The sequence below is a fragment of the Macrotis lagotis genome, chromosome 2 (assembly GCF_037893015.1).
Source record: "Macrotis lagotis isolate mMagLag1 chromosome 2, bilby.v1.9.chrom.fasta, whole genome shotgun sequence".
Taxonomy (NCBI): domain Eukaryota; kingdom Metazoa; phylum Chordata; class Mammalia; order Peramelemorphia; family Peramelidae; genus Macrotis; species Macrotis lagotis.
Genome location: NC_133659.1, coordinates 2,767,012 through 2,791,132, shown reverse-complemented (window position 1 = coordinate 2,791,132; position 24,121 = coordinate 2,767,012). Strand labels below are relative to the sequence as shown.

General features: G+C 42.5%; 1 protein-coding gene across 4 annotated transcripts in view; it reads right to left on the bottom strand.

Moving 5' to 3' along the window:
* The window catches only part of SLC44A5 (solute carrier family 44 member 5), a 380,222-nt gene that overhangs the window by 194,289 nt on the left and 161,812 nt on the right, over positions 1-24,121 (bottom strand). The window contains exon 1 of one of the 4 annotated variants that reach the window (XM_074221157.1): positions 9,683-10,508. The exons of the other annotated variants lie outside the window; for them this stretch is intronic. The gene's annotated coding sequence lies outside the window, so the exon portion shown is untranslated. Of the gene's footprint in view, positions 1-9,682; positions 10,509-24,121 lie in introns of those variants that run through there. 4 annotated transcript variants of the gene reach the window in all.

Genomic DNA, 24,121 nt, shown 5'->3' with positions numbered 1-24,121 from the left:
GAAAAAACAAAAAAATAGCATTTAATAAACTAAAGTGTCAGAGAATAGAATTATTATTCAATGAAAATTATCAGGAAAATTGGAGGCAATGTGGTAGAAACTTAGTTTAGAGCCATACCTCATGCCATACTAGGGCTCTCTACTATAATAAATTCCAAAAGGATCAATAAGTTAAATATTCAAAATAAAACATAAAAAGATTAGAAGGAATAATAAATATATCTTGACTGCAAAGCATGGATAGATTTTTTTAAAAATCAATTAACAAATTGAAGAAATTGTTGGGGACAGAGCAAATGAATTCAAATATATACATTTTTAAAACCTGTTATACAACAAAAAGCAACATGACCAAAATAAAAAGTAACAAGTTGGGAGCATGTTTTTGCCTTAAATAAATCTGGTAAAAATCTGGTGAATGAAATCTATAAAGAAGTGAAACAAATGAATGAGACCCCAATGGATAAATGCCCAAAGGATATATACCAAAGCAGGAAGACAAACTGCAAATTATAATATGAATTTCTTTCTAATTATCAAAGAAATGCAAATTAAATTCATATTAAGGAATCACCTTATATTGTGCACTTGGCAAAAAAAAAGTGTATATGCTAAATGGTAGCAAGTCTTGGGGAAATAAGCCCTGGCATTGTTGGAGAAACTGTAAATCAATCAAAATCATCTTAGAGATTGAGCTAAGAATACATAGAGAGCATTGCAAAACTCCTTATTTTTTCTGACCGTCTAATCCTATCCTAGGAATAGACCCAAGGACAGAGTTTAAAGAGGGAGAAAGACCTGTTAGTGAAAACATGCAGTTATTTTACCTTTAGTAACAAATTATTTAAAAATTAATCAAAATAACATTGATTAAGCAGAGTCAGACAGTGGAAGGAACAAGAACAATTACAAGTATGACTTTGAAGAAAGAAGGAAAAGGATAAAATGATGAGAAAAGGAAGATGGTGCAGACAGAAGGTCTCTTGTTTCCTGGTTCCATATTGTATTTGGGGAGGATTTTGGTTCATTTGTTTCCTTTCATTGGGATTATTGGTAATGATGTTTTAAAAGAAAGGGAAGGATTTCATCCCAAGGGGACCCCCACCCACCCTCCCAGGCAGTTCTGACTGAGGGTAAAAGGCGACTAGTTATAGTCCTTTTATACACTGTTTCTAAGCTCAGTAGAAATTTATAAAAGCATGAGTTCCTTCTTCATAATAAATTCAGTCCAGACAGATTTAAATGATCAGTCTTTTATGCTGGAGGGTGGGGGTGGGGTGGAGGAGCAGAGGTGGGGGAAGAAGAATGATCATCTCTCTATTCATGAAGAAATCTGAATAAGTCAATCATGTGCAACTCAAATGTCATTCAAGTGTAGGAACTTGGAATTGCTTTTATAAGGCTTTTTAAAAAAAATAGAATTCATCTCAGCTTCAATGCTTATAATCTGCACCCTACCAGCACTATTTGCTCATGTGCTATTCTGGAGTAATTATCTAGTTGGGGAAGGGGAAAAAAACATTTATTTAGTATCTTCTCAATGTCAGACTCTGCTAAACACTTTTACAAATATGATCTCATTTGATCCTCCAAACATATGGTATATATTATAAATACACATGAGAAACACACACACAAACATTTATAGATTGGAAACATACACATATAAACACATAGATGCAGATATACAAGACTCTAGTTCCCAGTCAATCAGCATTTGTGTAACTTCTACTGATGAGGCACAGCGCTAAACACTGGAGATACAAAGAGGAAAGAGAAAAGACAGTCTCTGTCTTCAAGGGGCTTATGATCTAATGCTGGAAGATAACCCCAAAAGGAAAGAAGGTAAAAAGCAGGAGGGACTAGGGAAGAAGTCAAAGAAATGCAAAATGAGAATAACAGGAAACAGGAACATCTCTGTTTTCTATTTCTCCTGGAGACTAAAATGGTGCAAGGTTACCAAAAAGTTTTTTTTAAAGAGATGAATGAATGAATAAATGAACGAATGAATGAATATTAAAACATAAGTCATTTTTTCATAGAATCACAGACTTAGAGCTAGAAAGAAGCTGAGACGAGATTGACTTCAACCCTTCTTTATACAGGTGAGGAAACTGAGGATCAGGGAGTAGTGACACAAGCCCAGGGTCATCCAGAGAGGGCCAGGCTTCACAACTGGATGGATCTCTGACTCGATGAAAGCCTATGCTTTTTCCGTAGCTATTTTTGCTTCAGCAAATTGTATGCACTTTGACTTTCAAATTTAAATATTATTAAATATCTAATATCCATATCAGATAGATTCACTTAGAAAAAGAATTCCTAGAATGAATATTCTAAGACAGCAAATGCAGGTGACACCCAAACTAAGTTCAACCACAGATACTTTTATCTGAGGTTTGAAAGCTCTTCACTCACTGGTTCCAACCTACAGCCCCAGGTTGATTCTCTCTTGCTGTTTCACAGCTGTTATTGTCCAGTCAAACTGGTCTCCTTATAATTCCTCATATGTGATCCCTCATCTCCCATCTTTCAGCCTTTGCCCTGACTGTGCCTCATAGCAGAATACCTTCCCTTCTCACCCCCCTACATCACCTTTTTTGAGTTTAGTTCAGACAGCACCTTCTATAGGCAGGCACTTTTGATGATTTCCCCACCCTCCCCTACCGTTTTCTTCAAAATTACCTTATAGTCTCATTAGAGATGTTTTTATGTGCTCCTTTATTTGCATATTGCCTCTTTGGAAAAGGGATGCTTTTCCTTCTTTATGTACCTTTGTTCCCAAAATAACACCTGGCACTTAGTAGGCGCTTACTAATTGATCAATGAGCTGCTTTAAGCTTCATATAGTGCTTTACATGAATTATCTGATTTGATGCTACAACCCATTTGGAATAGATGAGGCAAGTAAGGCTAAGAAACATTCCCAGAGCCCCAAACAGAGTCCCTTCCACTCCACTGGAGAACACAATGCCCCTAACAACAACAGCCACAACAATAATAATAGGTAACATTATCTAGGGCATTGGCCTGGGCTGTGTGGGGTGTTCAGGGAACCTTTCCCTGAGAGACATAGGTTTCTTGTGAGCACTTGCTAGGTAGGAATACTGATGCTCTTCTGAGAGGCTAAGGTCACCGGGGTTGGACTGGATAGTTACCAGCCCTCCCCCACAGAACCGCCCCCCAAGACTTTCATTCCCTTTCATACCACAAAGCTTTACTCAGAGTAAACTCTCCTCTCTACCCACAGACTATGTTTGATCCAAATAAGGCATCTCATAAAAGGAGTGGGGGAGGGTCCTAAAGGCATTGGGGCCAGACTGCAGGTGGCCCCAACACTCCCTGAAAAACCACACCCCCTATACCATCTGTGGCCTGATGGGCACCATGCTTTCCCTTTAGAAAAGCCAACTGGGCTACACGAAGCTAGGTCAGTCCATAAATAAAAAATTTCAAACCATTATTATGCTCCAGCCACCAAGTCCTGGGGATGGATGGAAGATATATTCCAGGATCAACAAGGACTCAGTGTTATGAGACAGAAGATGCTGGAAAGGGAATGGAAGGGCAAGAAAACTGGACTGGAGGGAGGGACTTGGCTGTGTGAGCTGGAAATGCTAAGCCACTAAGGTCTAGTTTGCTGGAACCTCAGACTAACAGGGAACCCCAAGCTCAGCTAAGACCTGCCTGCTTCAACTTCTTGCATTTGACCCATCTCCCTCAGGGTCTTCTTGTCTCCATAAAGATCTGTTTCTTTTTGTCTCAAGAATGATTTGAAGGGCATCTAGATGGAGGGGGGAGAGGATGTTCACAGGCAGCCATGGAGCTGGAACCACATGGATGAGGAATGGTACTTACAAAGTAAACAAAGGCATGCCCATGTCCCAGTCCAGAACTAATGCTCTAGGTGGTCCTGGAGGGACATCGTAAGAGGAGGCCTACAAAGGCAGCCATAGATACGTTACACAGGTCCTTGAGGATGAGTTCCAGTGCTAACTGAAGGGTGACGGGAGTCATCGACAGCTTTAGGGACAGGGAAATGCTATGATCAGAACAGGAAGATTAGCCTGATCAGGAAGCTAGGAATCAGGGAAATAAAGCCTTCTCTCTCCTCCAGCATCATCCATCTCCTCTCTCTCTGTCAAGGAATATAGCCCAATTCATGACTGGAGCAATCTTCCACAAAGCCCCTTACAAAATGGTGGCAGGTAAAGAATTAGTCCTAACCTAGACTGTTTACAACAGGAATGGAAATGGTATTATGGAGCTCAGAGAAACAGGAACTATCAACTTAACATCTGTGGGACATGAAGTGGGGATGAGGAAAGCAAAGGGAGCTTATGAGACCCAGGAATATGGGAGTTTGGACAGGGACCCTGAGGCAGCCAGGGCAATCAGTAAGAATAATTGTCTGGAGAGGATAGACAGGATGAACTTGAAGAACCAACTTAACAGTGAAGAAGAAATGATTAGCTGAGGACGGACACTATAGCTGGAAGAATCCCCAACATTCCAGTGACAGGAATCTTTTTAGGGGAGTCCATATATAAAGAGAAGAAGGATGAGATAAGTAGAGTCAAAATGAAAGGAGCATTTAGAGGAAAAGAAACCTCATTTTTTGAATAGCACCAGATCATGTCTTTGGACTAGTCTGATTTTCCCTCATGGATGCCATCTCCTCCAAGATTGTAGGGCAGTACTTGGAGGAGATCTAAAGATGATTTTCTAGGGCATCCCACAGGACAGGATGTTCCTGAACACACAGACTTAGAGGTCAAAGAACTAGATGAAGCACATGCCACCAAGGTGATCTTTTCCCTGCAACTGGGAAGGGCCATGGATGGCCCCTTCTTTGTCATTAGGACTAAGCAGAAGGGAGCAAGACCCTGACCAGCCTAGCTAGGCAGATGAACAAGCAAGATGGAGAGTCAGCACATTGATGGTCAAAACTTCTACAACCACTGGTAGAATGGAATGAATTCCAGCTTCCAGATCCTACTGGAGCAGCTTACCCTCCCTGAACTTGATGGGAGGCAGGAAAAATGATATTTCTTTCACCTTGAAATAGGAGATATAAAGAATGAGGCTCCATCTGGAGGGGAGGGGTGGAGTAGGGGCAATGAAGATAGTTGATGTTTCTATTAATTGATAATATTTTATTACCCTTGGATTTAATCCAAATTATCTTCTTACTAAGGTAATGACACTTTGCTACATAAGCTTGTTCCACACAATATTCTGGGAAGGGAAGGCAGAGATAAATAGATGGGGGCAGAACCAATTAAGGGAATGAGTCCTAAGGGTGTGGGCAGCTCATTGCATTGATTGACAGTCACCATGCTTCCAACCTGCCAGAGGACCACTCACCAAACCTGGAGGTGTCCCAAAATGTCAGGCAGCTTCAGTGCCTTGGAACTTTCCAGAAAGTTTGGGGGTACACTCTGTCTAATGAATTATTAAATGTGGCCCGGTTGCCCTTTCTAAAGGGAAATGTGTATTTCCTTTTGGGGCAGCTAGATGGTGCAGTGGCTAGAGCACCACCCCTGGAGTCAGGAGGACCTGAGTTCAAATGTGATGTCAAACACTTAGCAATTGCCTACCTGAGTCACCCAGGGCAAGTCACTTAACCCCTTTGACTTAAATAATAGTAATAATAAAGTATGTCCTTTCATTAGGATTAACATTCAAGTTTGATGCCTCCTATCAATTCCAAAAATTTGCATTCAGGCTTATTTAAACCATCAGCTCATTTGAGACAGGTTGCCTTTCCTGGTTTATTTTCAAACACTGAGGCACATGGAACATTTAGTGCACCATATAGTGCACCAGTTTGAGCTAATTCACAACTTTCACCACCTCCCCCCTTTCCTTCCCAGAAAGGCAACTTGAAGTCTGGTGAGAGGCTTCATCTAGTTCACAAATTAGTCAAATTCCTTTCTAATTACTTTTCTTTGTTTCAGTGAATAAACACACACACACACACACACACACAGAGAGAGAGAGAGAGAGAGAGAGAGAGAGAGAGAGAGAAACATATACCATGGGCAAGTTACTTCACCTAAAATGAGCTAGATAAGGAAATGGCAAATCACTCCAGAATCCTTGTTAAGAAAACCCCAAATAGGGGCAGCTAGGTGGTGCAGTGGATAGAGCACCGGCCCTGGAGTCAGGAGGACCTGAGTCCAAATGTGACCTCAGACACTTAATAATTACCTAGCTGGTGATCCTGGGCAAGTCAGTTAACTCCACTGCCTTGCAAAAACTAAAAGAAAAAAAAGAAAAGAAAAAAAAGAAAACCCCAAATGGGGGTCACAAAGAGTTGGACATGACTGAAACAACTGAACAAAATAAATATACATGTGGGGAAAGAATCAAGTGTTTTGCTTTCACAAGGGTGAGAAAAGGTATTGCCAAAATGATACAGGTGTCTGAGAGAATAATACATTACAAAAGTCAGGATGTCTGGTCATTGTGTAAACTGAAAAGATGCTAGTCTGTTCTACAGGAAGCTGAAGGAATGACAAAGGGAAAAGTAATTAAAAAGGAATTTGACTAATTTGGGAGTTAGATGAAGCCCCTCACCAGACTTCAAGTTGCCTTTCTGGGAAAGAAAGTGGGGAGGTAGTGAAAGTTGTGAATTAGCTCAAACTGGTACACTAGTGAGGGGAGGGTGTGTCCTAAGAATGTACCCCTAATGAGGAGGACCTATCAGGACTCAGAGGGGAGGAGCAGGGGTCTTCTACTATATAATCTTACATGTAATGAGGATTCAGGGTGTCTCTCACTAAGGGGCACCCATGTCTTGCAAGAGCCCTTAATAAATGGATTCATTCTTCCCACACTCCAGAAAGCATAGGCTCCTTTTCTCTGCTGTTTAGAGCCAATTTCTCCTTCCCACAAATCAGCATAGTAGTGAGAAAGTTTGGAGTGGCTCTGGGTCGCTCGGCTCTGCTGAGGGAGGAGAATATGCTGGCATGTTTATAACACATGTGCATATGTTTTGTATACTTCTCTTCCTACATTTGTGGATAGAGATCACTCAGGCAGCTAACATTCATTAAGCATTTTCTATGTGCCAGAAAGTGGAGGTGGGGTGGAGGTGGAGGTAGGAATCCAAGGGTTGGGAATACAAGGAATGAAAAAACAAGTCCCAACTCTCACGGCGTTCATAATCCAATGGGAGAGACACTATGTAGACAAGCTATGGAGCACAACATTGAAGATGGGCAAGAGCAGGCAGCTAGGAGGATAAAGGGAGGAGTTCTGTTGGGACTTAAGGGAAGCCAAGTAGAAAAGGAGGTGAGAAGGAGAAGGTTCCAGCCCTGGAGCAGTCAGAGCAAAGTTGAGTCTGGAGATGCCTCACCACTTCCAATGAAGACTAAGGAGACCCTGTTCTGTATTGATTGCAGATTGCTCCAGGGTCCAGAGTACTGCATGTACATGTAGTACAATCCTGACAGTTTTATGTGTCAGGCTTTCTCTGGCAGACTCTGTACCCTGTCATCCTGAGAGTTTATTTGGCAGACTTTTACTTTCCTCCTCTGTACAAGGAGGGGGTTGGATTGGACTTTAGAAAGCTGGGATTTTGAATTCTGGCACTAGAAATGATCCAAGGTCCTCCTGTCCTTTGCAATGGGAGAGTCCTCCTCTGTTCCTTTCATAGTCTAATAACCTAAAGAATGCATCCTTTACCCATTTGTTCCACTCCAAAAGAACTGCTCTCAGCCCAGGTTGTTCTCCAGCTTCCCTGCTTCCTGCAGCCACTTGCAGGCCCTTAATTATGACTTTCTTGTAGGAAGATCTTACACTTCATTCTCTCAGAACTACTTTTGACAAAGCTAAGGAGTGATGGGGGGGGCACTTTGCAGGGTCTTAGCAGCCTTGGAGCTCAAAGAGAGCCCCCTGCCCCTGGTATGTCCAGGACCTTGTTCTCCCTCAAGACAAGGCTGCACATCCATCGGGGACCCAGCCTCTGCAGATGCAAACCATGACAAGCAGACATCTCGGACCACTATTTACTATGTTGGTTGAATTAAATTAGATACAGTCTAGAGGTTCCATGAAGTGACTCTACCCACTCAGCTGTTGCAAACAATGGAAGTATTGATTGAGCACCAAGAAATGGAGCTAATAACTTTGAGTTCTAACTAGGTCCTTGGCCATTTAATATGCCATTCCGGCCCCCACCATCCAAAAGCATAATTTTAAAGATTTAATTTCTCCTCATGAATTCCTAGGACTAGCATTCTGGAAATGAAACTTCTTTATCTTGGGAGGCAAGGTGACTGTCTTTCTGTTAGAGAACAAAGAGTCGGAGGAGGTCGTTGTTTGCAGAGTTAACCATGCCTGACTCTCTTTGCCCTGACTCTTCTGGAAATGGTTACCCATCCCATACTCTTTGCTCCCACGACATGCCGATCTGTTTACCAGCTGTCAAAGCAAATTGATAGTGCAGAGCGTCCCAATTAAGAAACATTGGCCAGTCCTTGCTGAGCACACAGAGATACACTGCCTTACTCACTAAGTTGAAATTTGGCCAGGAACTTATTAACCAATCCTAATGAACTGCTGTTTTCCATTTAAAATGCCATTAGTTTCCTATGCTTTGTTGCACCTGGGATTGAAAGGAAGAGACACTGTCAAGTTCATGGACCTTGCCAAGGTCTTCCCGCACAAATCACTATCCCTCTCTTCCTTGATCTAGATGTGATCAAATATTCTTGTTGACTAACAAAAGCAACTCCACCCATCCATCCCGATCACTTGGACAATGGCCAAGCATATTTTGATACATGAGCATAATAGAATCTTACTGGTCTGAGGAAATTATGACGGAGATAATTTCAGAGAAACTTAGAAGATTGGTATGATCTAGTCTCTGCTTCAGCAGGATAACTTAAGCAGAACCAGGAGAATCATTTATACTATAACAATTTTGAAACACTTAAAAATTCTGATGAGTGTGATGGCCACTTGAGGTTCCAGAGGATATCTGTAATTATCACCATGCATCCTTAATAATGGAAGCATGCTGTCAGAGACCTAGTGCTGCCCCATTCACTACCAGGTGTGACATTCTCAAATCCACCTTTCCAGAAGCTTCCTCAAAACCCTAGAACATGGACTTTTTTCAGGCAACAACATGCAAACCAAGGATTCATGGAGCAGTGGACCCATTAATCCCTGCAGCAGCCCCACTCCCCAAAAGTGCCAGGAAGCTCCTCTGGAAAGCATAAACCTTCTGAATAAACTCTGAGCAGATTTATCATTTCAGGCCAGGCTCTGCCTGGCCTCCTGTGGAAGAGGAAGGCCAGCAGTCCCAAATAAATAAATACCAATTAATAATAGCCACCAATCTAGGCAGGTAGACATTTAAAATCATCCTTTGCTTCCATCCCATTGTCAGTTTCCTTTCCAGGTGGTTAAAGATTCTATTTTTCTTTCCCCTGGAGTTTTCACCATTATTTGTCTAGAAGCTGAAACCATTAAATGAACTCAAAGTGTGCCAGCCTTCTGGAACCAGAAAAATCTTTGGCATGAAGTGCTTCCAAAAGTCCAAGCCTTTGTTTCCTTTTGTCTGCCCATGACTAATTAGCACCCAGGTTCCCTGAGATCCAGGCCCCAGATTCTAACCCCTGCAGGCTGGTTTCTTCAGTCCCCCTCTTGGATTCTCCAAACTCACCCCCAGCTCTTTCCAGTCATCCAGTGTTGGGAAGTGAGCCTGGGAGCATGGCAGAAGAGGAACAAGCACTCTCCAGATGGGCTGTCACCGGTCCAGACACAGAGCATCCGGGTCCATTTCAGCAGAGGCCTGGCCTAGTGGATAGTCAAGAAGGCCTTGGATAGAGCCCTTCTTCGGACATGGAGCAGAACATGATCCCAGAAACCCATTTCATCCCCTGGGTCCTAGACAGTTCTTTAAAATCTGGAGTTACACAGCAGAGGCTGCTCTACATTGGAATAGGGAAGTTCTGGTCTGGTCCCACAATAGGAGAACAAGGACTTTTCTTCTGCCACACAGAATCCTTGGAAAGGAGGGATTTCATCATTACCAAGGTGCCCCAATGGGTGAGTGCCTCACATGCCTTCCTTCTCTCACTTCATGATGGGTTTCCTAAAATGATGGAGCTTTTCAAATAATGGTTTTAGGAGATTAATTCACACAAATGCCTGGAGCAGAGATGCAGACAACCAAGTCCATGGCCAAGAGATTAGGAGGAGGCCCTCTTCCCTGTTCTCTCACCCAATATAAGAGGATATTGATCCTGAAGCTCCATGACCCTGGGAGAAGGCACCCCACCCCCTTAGCACAGAGGTCACCAGCATAGCAGTCAATACTTTGTGTTGGCCTCATTCTTTTAAATCATCACAAAAAGTTAACTTTAACAGTGTGAAGAATGACAGGCTTTGTTGGTCTTCACAGGGGGTGCAGGGGGGCCCCTTTGAAATCCATTACAAATGGGGAATGGCCCCAACCAGTCACAAAACTGGGAGAGTTCTCCTAATCCCATTCCAAAGATGACAAGCCCAAGATTAGAAGAAACTAGTCCTTAACTGGTCAAGAGTAACCTTTGCACATGCTCAAAGACATCTAGCTGTTCTTGCTCATTAGTAGGGTGAGCGGGGTGGGGGGATGTATAGGAACCAAAGTATCCATTAGGCTTGTGACCCCCGCCTATGGTTGGCATGAAGGGGCAGGAACAAAGCCTTTTAAAATGCATAAAAGAGCCTGTATGTTGGGATCGCCCTGCCCCTCTCTCTCACCATGAGAGAGGTGTGCCATTTTATTAAGATCTCAATAAAAACCATTTTAACCACTCTGGACTAAGTATTCTTGAGCCATTTATAACAAACAGTAACTATAACTCTACCTTTTTTCCCCTTTCTCTCTTCTCCTCCCTTCTCCAGGTCCTGATAAACAATTAGTCAATCCTAAAATAGTTGCACATTTCTACCCATACAAGAGATAGGGAGGAAATAAAAGAATCAAATCAATCAATAAACATTAACTTACAATGTCCTAGGTCGTCCCAAGCACTGAAAATGCAAATAAAGATAGGACCTGACCTCTAGGAACTTATGTTCTATTAGAGTATGTCCAATTGGATCCAAGGTAGCTGGTGGAGACTGGGAAAGGCTTAAAGTGAGTGGCAGTGAATTAGAATCCTTAAAGAACTTGATGATCTTGGCGGGGGGGATTGGGAGGAGGTATTCCTGGGGACCCTCCAGGATGGAGCACGGGATACTCATTATATGAGAAAAACAGCCCCTGAGGGACGAGAGTGATAGAGAGAAAGAGAGGAGTGGGTCTCCTTATTCAAACCCCTAGTGGCACCCTCCAGCCCCCCTTCAAGTCAATTGGAAGTCTCAGCTGCCACCTCAGTCTTTGAGGTGGGCCATCTCTAACCCTTTTTAGCCCCTGGAATTCAAACTTGACTATTTCTCTAAAATCTCATCAGCACAACAACGAACTAAGCTGAAAAGCCCCCAAAGCCCGGGGGAAATCTGTGGAGCTGCCCTAGGTCCTGTCCCTCTCCATTCTTTCACTTTGTACCACTGGCAGAGAAAGCTTACTGATATCTGCTTTGGAGCCCATTGTTCACCTGGTACCACAGTCTCCCAAAGAGCCTTATCAACTTAGAACTAGAAAACTCCTCAGAGATCATCCAATCAGAGATTAGAGAACCTGAAACCCCTGAACCCCTGAGGTATCAATGGGAATTTCAGAGAGCCAGTGATCTTGGTTGGTGGAAAATGCAGCTTAGTTTTTAATACCTTACTAAAATCCATCATTTATTTCAATTATGAATTTTTTAAAATGCCTAAGAAAGGGCTCATTGGGTTCACCAGACTGCCCAGGCATGGGCCAACATTCACAAAAAAGGTAGAAAATGTTTCTTTTCTTCCAGGCCCCTTATTTTATACCTTCTCCTCATCTTGGTCTCTCCAATCTGACCCTACTACTCTTTTTATCCCTAATCTTAATGCCCACCATGTGCTTTCTATTCCCCCACACATGGTCCTGTCTCTGCAACTATCCCTACACTAAGTGAGCTCATACTCCTATGAGCTCCTTTCTATTGCTATTGCTATCTTAGCCCTCCTTCAGATCCCAGACTCAAAGTTATCTTAATAATATTTATAAAAATAATCATTGCTGATAACCATAGTGTAGTGGTTAGAAAGATAGCGTCACACTCAGGAAGACCTAAGTTAAAAACTGGTTGTGTGATCCTGGTCAAATCACTTGGTGTCTGTCACTGCCCTGAACAATTTTCAAATACTAGAAATACAGAGACATCAATGATGGGAGTTTCCACACCAGGACAACCTTCCAGAGATGCCATCACAGACTTAGTCCAAAATCATCCGCTAACTTCTTGAGAGTCCTTGAAAGTTTGCAAAGCATTGATCCTAAGGAAGGTGCTCTAAAGAGCTATTATCTCCATTTTACAGGAGCTCAAAAATCATTTGGATTCCTCCTGCCCAAATACTGGACAGCAATGCTCTCAGAATGACCAGGGAAGAAGCAGCTTGGCCTACTAAGTGCCCCCCCCCCGCTGTGTGCAGCCACCATCCCTCATGACCAGGAGGAGACTTTGGGAAGCAGAGTTGAGTGCCAGGGGGCTCTGGCACAGTCTGGTTTTCTAAACAATTGGTCTCCTTGCTTGTCTTTGCTCCCTCTGTTCCTCTGACTTTGATTTGTAAGGGAGAGAAGAAAGTTGAATCCTAAGGAGTCAGAGTCCCCCACCCACCTTCCATTCCAGCACCTTCTGGAGAGGCAGCCCCAATTGGTTATCTTCACCCCCCCTTCACCTCTTGGCTAAGTGTCTGCTGATCTCCTATGAGGCACCTGGAGTCCCTTTGTGATAATATCATCAAGGAAGCCCTTGATCTCTTCTACTATAGAGCTTATAATCCAGGTGAGGAGGCGAAATGATGATTTACAATCAGAGGCCCCTTATACAAAACAGCTTTGCAACAAGCTGGGGACAACATGAGAAGGGAAAAGAGAAATCAGGAGTCATCACTGACCAGACAGGACTATGTTTAGTCCAGGATCCCCTTTCTTTAATTTTCTTTTTCATGGAGCCAAGTCTCCTTATGGCAGCCTCTGCTGTGGATGGAAGCTGAGCCTCATCTGGCTTCTCTGCATCCTCCCCTCCTCCCAGATCAAGTCCAAGCCCTCCAGGATGGCCCTCCCTACCCTAGTGTTAGTGCTTCCCTCCCCCACCCCCAAATCTTTTCTTCTCCAGGTCAAACTATCCAATAAACACTTATTATTGTTCAGTGGTTTTTCAGTCATATCAAGTCTTCCTGATCCCATTTGGGGTTTTCTTGTAAAAGCCATTGGAGTGCTTTGTCATTCCCTTCTCTAGCTCATTTTGGAGATGAGAAAACTGAGGCAAAGAGGGTGAAGTTACTTGCCCAGGGTCACACAACTAGAAAGTACCTAAGGCCACTTTTGAACTCAGGTCTTTCTGGTTGCAGGTCTCTATCCACTGCTCCATCTAGCTGACCAAACATTTATGAAGACCTACTATTCCCCAGACCCCAGCTAAGAACAATGATAAAAAGTCAGCCCTTTCCCTCTGGAAGCTTGCAATCTAATGGAAAAAGATGACAACACACACAAGGAGGAATGGGGGAACCAGACAGTGCTCAGGGGCGTCATCATCCATGAAAGCTGAAACCAGGCAAAGCAGCAGATGGAAAAGTGTTGACCAGGCTCCCCAGTGTCTTTGAGGTAAGTGTTGTGCAGGGCCCCAGAGAGGAAGATAGGGCTGCTCTGTAACTAATCCCTGAGAAAACTAGCCCATCTGAGCTGAGATGTTGGGATGGAGCCCAAACAAAAATCTTGGCGTGAATATTATGAGAAGTCAGAGTGCTCTGAAAATATTACCTATTTGGCCAAAGTGGGCAAGGAAAGAGGCTGCCTTCAACCCGATAGACTGGAGGTCCTGGAGTCACTAGGACTCTTTTGAACACCATCAGAGCAGGCATTCTTTGGAAGGGAAGCTTGGGGGGGGGTAAGAAAAAATGAGAAAGTGGCCTTGATTAGTCACCTTAGACATAGTATAGTCATTTGGACTCTGTGCAGGAAGCAACAATCTCTTGTATTGGCCATTTCTACATCCAAGCCTCTCTTCAACTCCTCCTCTCTATTCATGTAGCCACCACCTTAAAATGATCCAAGTCCAGATCATTTCTCTTCTAGACTCTGGTGACATCTTTCTCATTGGTCTCCCTGCCTTGAATCTCTCCCCAATCCAATCTGTCCTCTAGGCAGCTGCCAAAGGGATTTTCCTTAAACATGAGTCTGACTTTATCACCATACTACTCAATGTAGGGGTATCATCTTCCATATGATTTCCTCATTTGACTTTGAAAGTTCTTCATAATCACATGAAATTTCCCTTTCCAATCTCATTGTAATTTCTACTCTTTCTTGTCCTCTACAAACCAACCAAACCCACCCCTTTCTTCTGTTGTACACCCACAGTCTTCATCCCTGCCTCCACACCATCGCCTAGATCTCTTTCTCCAGTCAACCCAAGCATCACTTTCTCCCTGTGTTCTGCTATCTTCCCAGAATGCCTCTTCCTCCCAAACTGGCTTGTATTGAACCCCCTTCTGCTTTTTGTCTGTTCTCTTTGGACTCTGGATCTGTGTACATGGCATCTCCCCATGACCCTGGAAGCTTCTTTGGAGCAGGCATTGTTCCTGGCTTTACCCTTGGAACCCTACTGTTTGATGTCTAGGCACATAGTAGGGACTCAACATTGCTTGACATATTGCTCATTCCTATCAGCAGAACTCCAAGTAGTAGGGAGCCAGATGGTCTCTGTCTATCAAACATGCTCATTATTCCTCATCATTAGTGACAAGCCCAGCTCCCCCAGATTATTTTTAAGCAAACTTGTTTCAAAGTCCCAACACACATTGATCTTTGCCAATCAGTTGCCATTTAGCCTTCCTAAACAGATCAGTCAGAATCCGTGCTTGCCATAGGAATGCTACCCATCTATTTATAGATACAGACTTGGGAGTTGAGGCTCCAAAATATCCCCAAATCAGAAAACTTCCCCTTCATCCATCTGCAAACTCATTGCTTCTATTTTTACTGATTTACAAAACACTGTCAAAAATTCTATTTTATACCAATGATAAGAGCATAAATATAAGTTATTTCCAGACCACTAATCAGCCTTTCCTCAAGAAAATGACATTTAGGGGCTTGGAATAAATTAGCAAGGCAGATTCTCTGTGGCACTGTCTATATATGTAAACCGAAGGAGAGAAGCTGGGCAATTATCTGGATAATCAGGCTAAAAATATCTTTTCCACCTGAAGTCAGGGCCGGCCTAGGCAGAGGCAAAGTAAACCAATGCCCAGTTGCTAGAGGAACTTTAGCTGGTTAGTCCAAGTCTTTCATTTTACAATGCAGGAAACTGAATCCTAGAGGGGTGAAGGGACACAATAGGAACTAGTGGTCTGACAGTTTCAGCTAGAGGATGACTCTTTTATTTTAATTAATTCATCTTTTGAATTATATGTAAAGCTAGTTTTCAACATTCATTTTTATGTGTTCCTTCCGTCCTTTCTTCCTCCCACTCTAAGACAGCAAGTAATCTGGTACAGGTTATACATGCATAATCATGTCATACCGATTCCATATTCATCATGCTCTGAAAGAAAAATCAGAACAAAAAGGAAAAGTCACAAGGAAAAAAATTTAAAGTGAAACTGCTTTGATTTACATTCAGATTTGTAGTTCTTTTTCTAGATTGCATGGCACTTTTCCATCACAAATTCAAGGTTGACTCTTGAAGCCAAATTTCCAAAGGATAAGAAAGAATAACAGCAATAAATGTAGAAAGTTTTCCCAGAAATCTGCCTAAGAAAGGAAGAAAAGTCACATAGAGGATGGTGGCTTGAAAGGATGGTCAGATCTACTGAAGATTTTTGAAAAAGATGGGAGAAACCTGAGCCTATTCATGGGAATTTGGAAAGAAACTAGTAGATTTAAGATTAGAAAGAAAGATAATGGGCTTGTGAGTCTCAGCAAATTCCTTCCCACTTTCTTCATCTATACAGTGACAAAGGAATAAGTGATGTCAAAGACTGGAGTTAATTGAAGAGCTGTATGACTCTGAGCAAGTCACTTATCTCTCAGTTACTCTGGTAACTCTTTATTAGTTACAAAGAAATCGAGATCTACATTTGCAGAAGGGATGTCCATATCAGAAGTTCCTGATACCGAAGAAATCGCAGGTTTAAACCCTTAAGAAAATATCATAATAGAAGTATCAAATCTAACCTGATTTTTTAGGGAGAATAAAAAGCATTGCTTTGGCAATGCAGGGTAAAGAGACTCACATAGTAGGCAGGTGGTGCAGTGGATGAAGTACTGTATCTGGAATCAAGAAAAAATGAGTTCAAATCCTGCTTCCTGACATTTACTGACTCTGTGACCCCTGAGAAATCACTAACTTCATTGTGTCTTGATTTCCTCAACTATAAAATGGAAACACTCACAATAGCACCTAGCTCTCATGGTTTTGTGAAGACAAAATGAGATGATACTTGTAAAACATTTTGCAAATCTTAAAGCACTTTGCCAACACTGACTGTTATTATCATTACTGTTATTATTATTCGAATCTAATGAAATAAACTCTTATTTTTGATGAAGCGAATCGAGTCTTCAACAGACCCTGAAATCAGTTCCCTCCATACAACATCCTACTTCTATGAAGGGAAAATATTTTAACCCTTCCAAAAGCCTGGACTTCAGGAAGGGAAGGGTTTCATGGGTGTCTGGGCTAGAACAGAGGAACTTGAGGCTCTCTTCCCACCCAAAGACTCCAGGGCGTCATCCTGGTGGCTCAGGTCAGATCTTTGCAAAGCTCGGTTCATGAAGTAAACAAGGTAAATTAATAAAAGTGTTTGGAAGAACTTGGCTTTCACCTCAGCTCCAGGGACATTCCATCAATAACACCAAACTGGCTGGCTCATCCACAGGGATTACAAGAAGGGGAGGAAAAAGGGTGATGGGAAAGCATTTCTAAAACACCTACCTTGGATCAGGCATTATCCTTTATCTCATTTGATCCTCTCACCAACTCTGAGAAGTATGTGCTGAGATTATTCTCTCTTTACATTTGAAAAAAATGAGGCCACCAGAGATTACCCCACGGTCCCTGAGGTCGGGTTTGGATGAGGATCTTGCTGAATCTAAGGCCAGGGCTCTCTCTCCTGCTCACCATTTGCCTCTAACATGTAGAGTAAGACACAACCATAACTGATTTAAATTCCGTTTGGCCTGTGTAGTCCATACTCATTCAGGCAAATGACTGGGGAAGTCAGGTGGGGGAAAAACATCATAACTGACTGAAATAACACAGTCAATAAATAGTCAACACCGAGTCCTCATGTAAGTGTTGCATTGGTGAAAATCTTGGTCCCTTTACATTCTTTCAAAAAATGCTTCTGATGAGGCTGTGGCTTGTTGAGTGTGGGATAAGTCTCCTCCATTTTATGGGTGAGGAAACTGTCTCCTAACTCAGGCTCTCTGACTTTGGATTCAGCACTCAGCACTGGACCTGGAGTCACCAGTATGTGTCTGGGCACTGTGCTGTTATGGCAGGGACACAAAAACATATATGAGTTATTCCCTGGTTTGGTTCCTATATCAGACACTTAGTGACTTAGTAACAATCAGTCATGTGTGTTGAGAAGCAAGTTACTTTACCTAGCTCAGCCTCAGTTTCCTCATCTGTAAAATAGAGATTATTGATTACCTTCTTTCATAGGATTGTTGTGAGAATCAAATATCATAAAAGTCACATCTCAACTACTGGAAATATATCAATTGCTCATGGATAGATTGAGCTAATATAATAAAATGATAATTCTATCTAAATTAATCCATTATTCAATGTCATACCAAACTACAAAAAATATTTTATAGAACCAGAAAAAATGATTACAAAATTAATCTGGAAAAATAAAAGGTCAAAAATATCAAGGGAAGAAATGAAAAATGCAAAGAGAGAATCAAATGACAAAATGCATGTAAGTATGAACTTGAAAATGCTCTAAATATTTTAATTATCATCATCATCATCACTGAAAAATGCTCCTCTTGTTAAATAGAGTTCAGATGAAAATGATCTTGGGATTATTCTTATTCTCACTCAGAGTTTTGCAAAGTTCCCTCTGCAGCCCTTCTGAGGCATTATCCTAATAGGTAGAAACAATCCATTATCTGCCTACAAAGTCAACATGAAAAACCTCTCTTGGCCTTTACTCACTCAGAGGATTCTTTCTCTGCACCCCAAGTCTGGACCACAACAAAGAAACAATTTTTCTAACCCTCTGAAAACCAACAGCTGCCTTGAGGGATTTCAGAGGTGAAAAATATTTAAATCAGAAGGTACCATCCCAAATCATTATTACAATGGAAATTAATTAGAACTCTTTCAAGACTTGTTCTCACCATGTCACGGTTTCAATAACTTCTTTATTCAATAGGTCCTTAAGATGACCCCATGGGCAGGCCAGGAGCATCTTTCCCCAGACTTTAATAGTCTAGTGGGGTGGAGAGAAGAGCCGTGTCTGCTTTTTATTAGTGAGCTGGAATGCACTCATTGTCTTTTTATCACTTTAATAGTTTTGTGTGTTGCAGGTAAAGCATTATTAATTCATGTCCAATGAGAGGCAGGCTGCATTTTTGACGATGTAGCAAAAAGAGGCAATAAAGGCCGCTATCTGAAGGGAGAGGGAGGACCGGACCATTAGATGGAAGCCTATAATTCAGGGGAAGGAAGGTTTGGCAGGGTTGCTGGATTATTCTGTAGGAGAGAGAGAGAGAGAGAGAGAGAGAGAGAGAGAGAGAGAGAGAGGAGACTCAGTTTTGGGCAGAGGATGCTCTCTGCCTTCATTTCCCTTCCCTGGGCTGGAAGCCTCCTCCGAAGCACCCCTTTCTAGAAGGCATCCTGATGAGCCCACCATGGGACAAAAGCACCTTCTCTGCAAATCCAACTGCAAGGAGTCACGCATCCATGATGAGGCTGCCGCAACTTGTTCCCTGGAAACATTGTCCGTCACAATTTCTTTGTGGATTCATTTCAGGAGGGGAACAATAGCACCTGGTGCGGGATCCTCTGGGACAGCTCCCTCACTTTAGAAACCAAGAAGCCCAGAGTCAACTAGGTGACTGACCTTGGAGTCAGGAAGATCTGAGCACAAGTCCTGATTCAGATACTTCCTAGCTGAGTGGTCCTGGGCAGTTCTCTTAGCCTCAGTTTCCTTATCTATAAAATGGGATTAATAAGAGTATCTGCTTTCACAGTATCACCAAGGAGAGGTATTGTCATAGCATATGATAGTAATCACAGGTAGGACAATCCCTCTTGTCAATGAATCTCATCCCCTTCTATGCAGCTCACAGCCTTGGAGTAGGGCCCTGAGAGGACGTGGGCCTCACAGAAAGTTCCACAGCCCCTAGTCCCACCTAATTCCCAGGCTAGGCTAGTCATCTCTCCTCTCTGCCCCAGGGATGATTAAAGGAGCCGCTAGATGATGACTCCAGCCATAGGACTTTTGCCAAGGTCATACAGGTCATCAGTGGTAGAGATGGGAGACACACAGGACAGATCCTCTGAACTGAGTCCTCCACCCAAATATCCCCAAGGGGAGGCCACCACTGCCCTGCCCTGCTATGTCCCCCAGCACATTTCATCTCCAAACAGCATACTGAGTCTTTTTATTCATGAACACACAAATCATTCCTTATATAATCACAGCAGAAATGAAAAATAATATTGTGTATAGCATTATACGCTCTGAGGCTGACATTGCCATTATTCCACACAGTCACCACACGACACCAACAGGAGCTGTTTCATAGAATGCCCATTACATTCGTCGTGGCAAATGAATGAGAGCAGCAGAGATATCTATTCTTTGTTTTGTTCCTGCAGTAGCAGACATCATCCCTGGTTGAGAATACTGGCTTAAGTGACTAGGTGCTGCCTCAACAATGGGATTCAGGCCACCTGTCTCCTGAGAAACAGTGAGCCCATCAAAAAATAAAAAACCTGTGTCTGTGTGGATCTCTTTGTCTGTGGTGTGTGTGTGTGTGTGTGTGTGTGTGTGTGTGTGTGTGTGTGTGTGTGCGTGCGTGCGTGTGTGTCTACTTCAGGAGCAGCCCAAAGTAGATAGAGAGAGGTAACAGAGGGATAAGCACTAGACCCTACAATTCTGAACCAGACTTTAGAACTGATAGGAATTTTAGAGGTTAAACTAGTTCAGTCTGCTTATTTTTAATGTTTGGCCTTGAATTCAGGCCAAGGCCACACTGGAGCCAGGATTGGAAGTGTGTCTTCTTATTCACTTCCCCTACTCCATCCTAAATGACTTGGCTTCCTTCCTGTCCTTTCATGGTATCCTCCCACCCCAAAGACCCCTCCCCATCAGAGTGTTTCCTCATAGATTCCCTTGTATGTTCTGTGTGACTTGGATGAATGAACAGTGGTTTGTTTGCTGCTGCCCCATTTGGAGTCAATTGTCAATAATCATTGTTAAGCCCAACGTGCCCGGCAGGCACTGTGCTAACTTTTAGGGATACAAAGAAGGGCAAACAGAATCCTGTTCTCAGGGAGTTCTAACAGGGAAGGAGCACTCAAACACCTCCACACAAACAAGTTACAGAGAACAAATGAGAGATAGCCAAGGGGAGGGGGGCACTAGTGTGAACAGGCACCCCACAAAGTTTCTTTCAGAAGGTGATATTGGAGCTTGAAGGAGGATGGAGAAAACGGCAGACTGAGATGAGGAAGGAGAGGATCCCAGGCATAGGAAACAGCCCAAGGAGGGAATACAGAAAGTCTTGTTCCCCAACCAGCCAGGAGGCCAGAGTCACTGGAATACAGAGTACATAGGACTGAGCAGCATGGAAGAAAAAAAGACATGTAGGAGGAGCCAGCTTACCAAAGTGCAAAGAGAGGATTTGATATTGAGAGTGGAGGAGACAGGATCCCCTAGTGTTAATTAAATAGTAGAGTGGCATGGTCATACTTGTGCTTAGGGAAGATTGATTTGACAACTGGATGAAAGATGAACTGAAGTGAGGAGAGATCAGGTAAGGAGACCAACCAATAGGCTATGGCAGTCATCTGGACGTAAGGCAATGCCCCCCCACCCACTAGTCTGGTGCTTGTGTCAGAGGAGAGAAGGGCTGTATTCAGGAGATGTTTCCAGGCAAAATCAACAGAACTTGGCAATTGATTGGATGAGGCAGGAGCTGTTAGGGAGAAGAAGAGTTCAATGATACCTAGGTTGTGAACCACAGTAAGAAGGAAGTTTGGAAGTCAGGAGGCATTAGGATAAGAGGGAAGAAAATTAATTTAGTTTTGGATATGCTGAGTTTACACTGCCTAGACAACATCCAGTCTGAAATGTCTAATAAGCAATTTGGCAAATCAACAATAATTTATTAATACTCTCAACAGGCAATAAAACTGTGTCTCCCCTTTGATCCAGCAATACCACTACTAGATCTATATCCCAAAGAGATCACAAAAAAAGGGGGAAAGACTCACATGTACAAAAATCTTGACAGTAGCTCTTTCTGTGGTGGCAAAGAATAGAAACTGAAGAGCTGCTCATCAGTTGAGGAATGGTTGAACAAATTGTTGTATATCAATGTGATCAAACATTGTTCCATAAGAAATCAGGGAAGGGACTTCAGAATAGCCTGGAAAGGCTTCCATGAACTGATGCTGAGTGAAGAAAGCAGAACTAGAACAATAGTGCATACGCTAGCAGCAACACTGGGTGATGTTCAACTAGGATGAACTTGCACATCGCAGCAGTACAATGATCAAAGACAATTCTAAGACTTGTGATGGAGAATGTCATCCATATCCAGAGAAGGAACTGTACAGCTTAAATGCGGACCCAAGCTTACGATCCCTTAAAAACATTTTTAAAAGAATTCTTAAATGAACTTGTTGTATGCATTGTCTTTTTTTCTCTCTCATGTTTCTTTCTCCTGTTTGGATACAATTCTTCTTTTACAACATGATCCATATGAATCTATGTTTGGCATGGCTATACATGTATAGCCTCTATTAGATTGCTCTTTTTTCAGGGGAAGGGAGGGAAGGGAGGGAGGGAGAAAAATGTGAAACTCAAAAATCTTGCAAAAAATTGTTGAAAACTACTGTTGCATGTAGCTGGAAAAATAAATGCATAACAAAAACGAGAAAAAATATTTATTAAGCACCTACTAAGGGTCAGCACTATGCTAAGTAGTGGAAATTCAAAAAGAAGCAAAAACCAATCTCTAATAGGAGAGAAAATAGGCAAAATATACAAAGAAGCTAAATGCAAGATTGACTGGTTCTTATCCTTCATTATCAGATCAAAATGACCTCACTTTGTTAGAGACAAGTTACGTGGGCCCAACAGTGGTTGATGAGACCAATATGAACTGGGAACACTCTACCAGAGATTGGGCACAACTAGTCCATGAGAACAGCTGGGGAGAGTTCTCTAAACTTGCACATCTCACACGTCCCTTGAGCAGGATGGCCCATTCTGCCTTGCTCATAGAGCATAGCCCCCCCAACCCCCATCTGATGAAGGCACAGTCCTGGGCCATGCTGCACAATCAGTAACAAAGTTCTTCAAAGAGACCTTTAGAGTGTCTTTGTATTGTTTTTACTGACCTCCCCCCACACCATGACTTTTTGCAATGTGTAAGTTCTCCACGAGATAATAGGAAAAGAGGAAATAATTATCAGTGAAAGTCATTAGAATAAAGAAGGGTCAGGAAAGACTTCCAGGAGAAGACAGAAATTGATTGAGACTTAAAGGAATCCAGGGAAGTCTGAAGGCAGAAATGAGGTGGGGAGAGCATTCCAGGTCTGGGGGGGGGGGGGGCAAGCAGAGAGAATATCCAGAACTGGGAGAGATATTTGTAGAAAAAGTCGTGAGGTTGGTGTCATTGGGTTAAAAATCACAAATCAAGGACTAAGGTCTAAGAAACCTAGGAAGATCAAAGAGGGCTGTCTAAACAGAGGATTATGGATTCAACCTTGATGGCAATAGAGAACCACTGGAGTCTGTTGAGATGGGGAAGGGGGAGGGGGTCAGAACTTCTCTTAAAGAAAATTACTTTAGTAGCCGAATGGATGAGTGATGGAGAGGGTGAAGCCTGGAGGCAGGTGGGCCCATCAGCAGCTGCTGCAATAATCTAGGCAGGAAGTAATGAAGACCTGCGCTAGAATGCAGCATCATCAGAAGAGAAAAGAAGGTATATTTGACAAGGCAGAAATCACAGATCTTGGCCCAATCTTGAATGGATGGGAGGGGCAGGTAAGAGAGAGTGAAGAGTCCAGGATTACTCCTTGGTTGGAACTTGAGACACTGGAAGGATGGGGGTGACCTCTATAGTAATAGGGAAGGTAGAAGGGCAGAAGTGTTTGGGGAGAACAAAGATAATTTCCAATTTGGATGTTATTGTTTGTCCTTCATTATTGAAGAGGACCAATTGGACATAGGTTAAGATGTCTTCAGCTTCTTCAAATAATGGGTCTGCTAGTGGTGACTTCCAGCTTTAAATCTATGATACTATAGGTTTCAATTGTACTTCATATCATTTGTAGCCTTTAAAATGGTGCCAGATGCTCCAAATTTTTCTAAGGAAAAAACTAACAATTTCTCAGACTGTCCCCAAGGGAAGTTTTTTGACCCACAAGTTGAATCCATATTCAAATAAGTTTTGACTAGGAGACTGATGCCCCCTCTGAATTGGACAAATTATTCAAGTCTGCACTATATAGCTCTATTAGGCATGAACCAATTATCATATTTTACAGAATTATAACTTCAGATAGGGCAAATCTGAATCCCTGTGGCCACTCAAGGAGAATTCCTTATTCACACTAATTAGGACCTAGCTGTATTATTAAAACCAGCCAAAATTTGACCCCAGCCCAATCTTACAAATGCCCTTTATAAAAAGGGTACTTATATATATTGCAAAAATTCAATCACAAATAATTGTGCCCTTTAAAATTACACTCATGAAAGAATGTTTTATGTCACC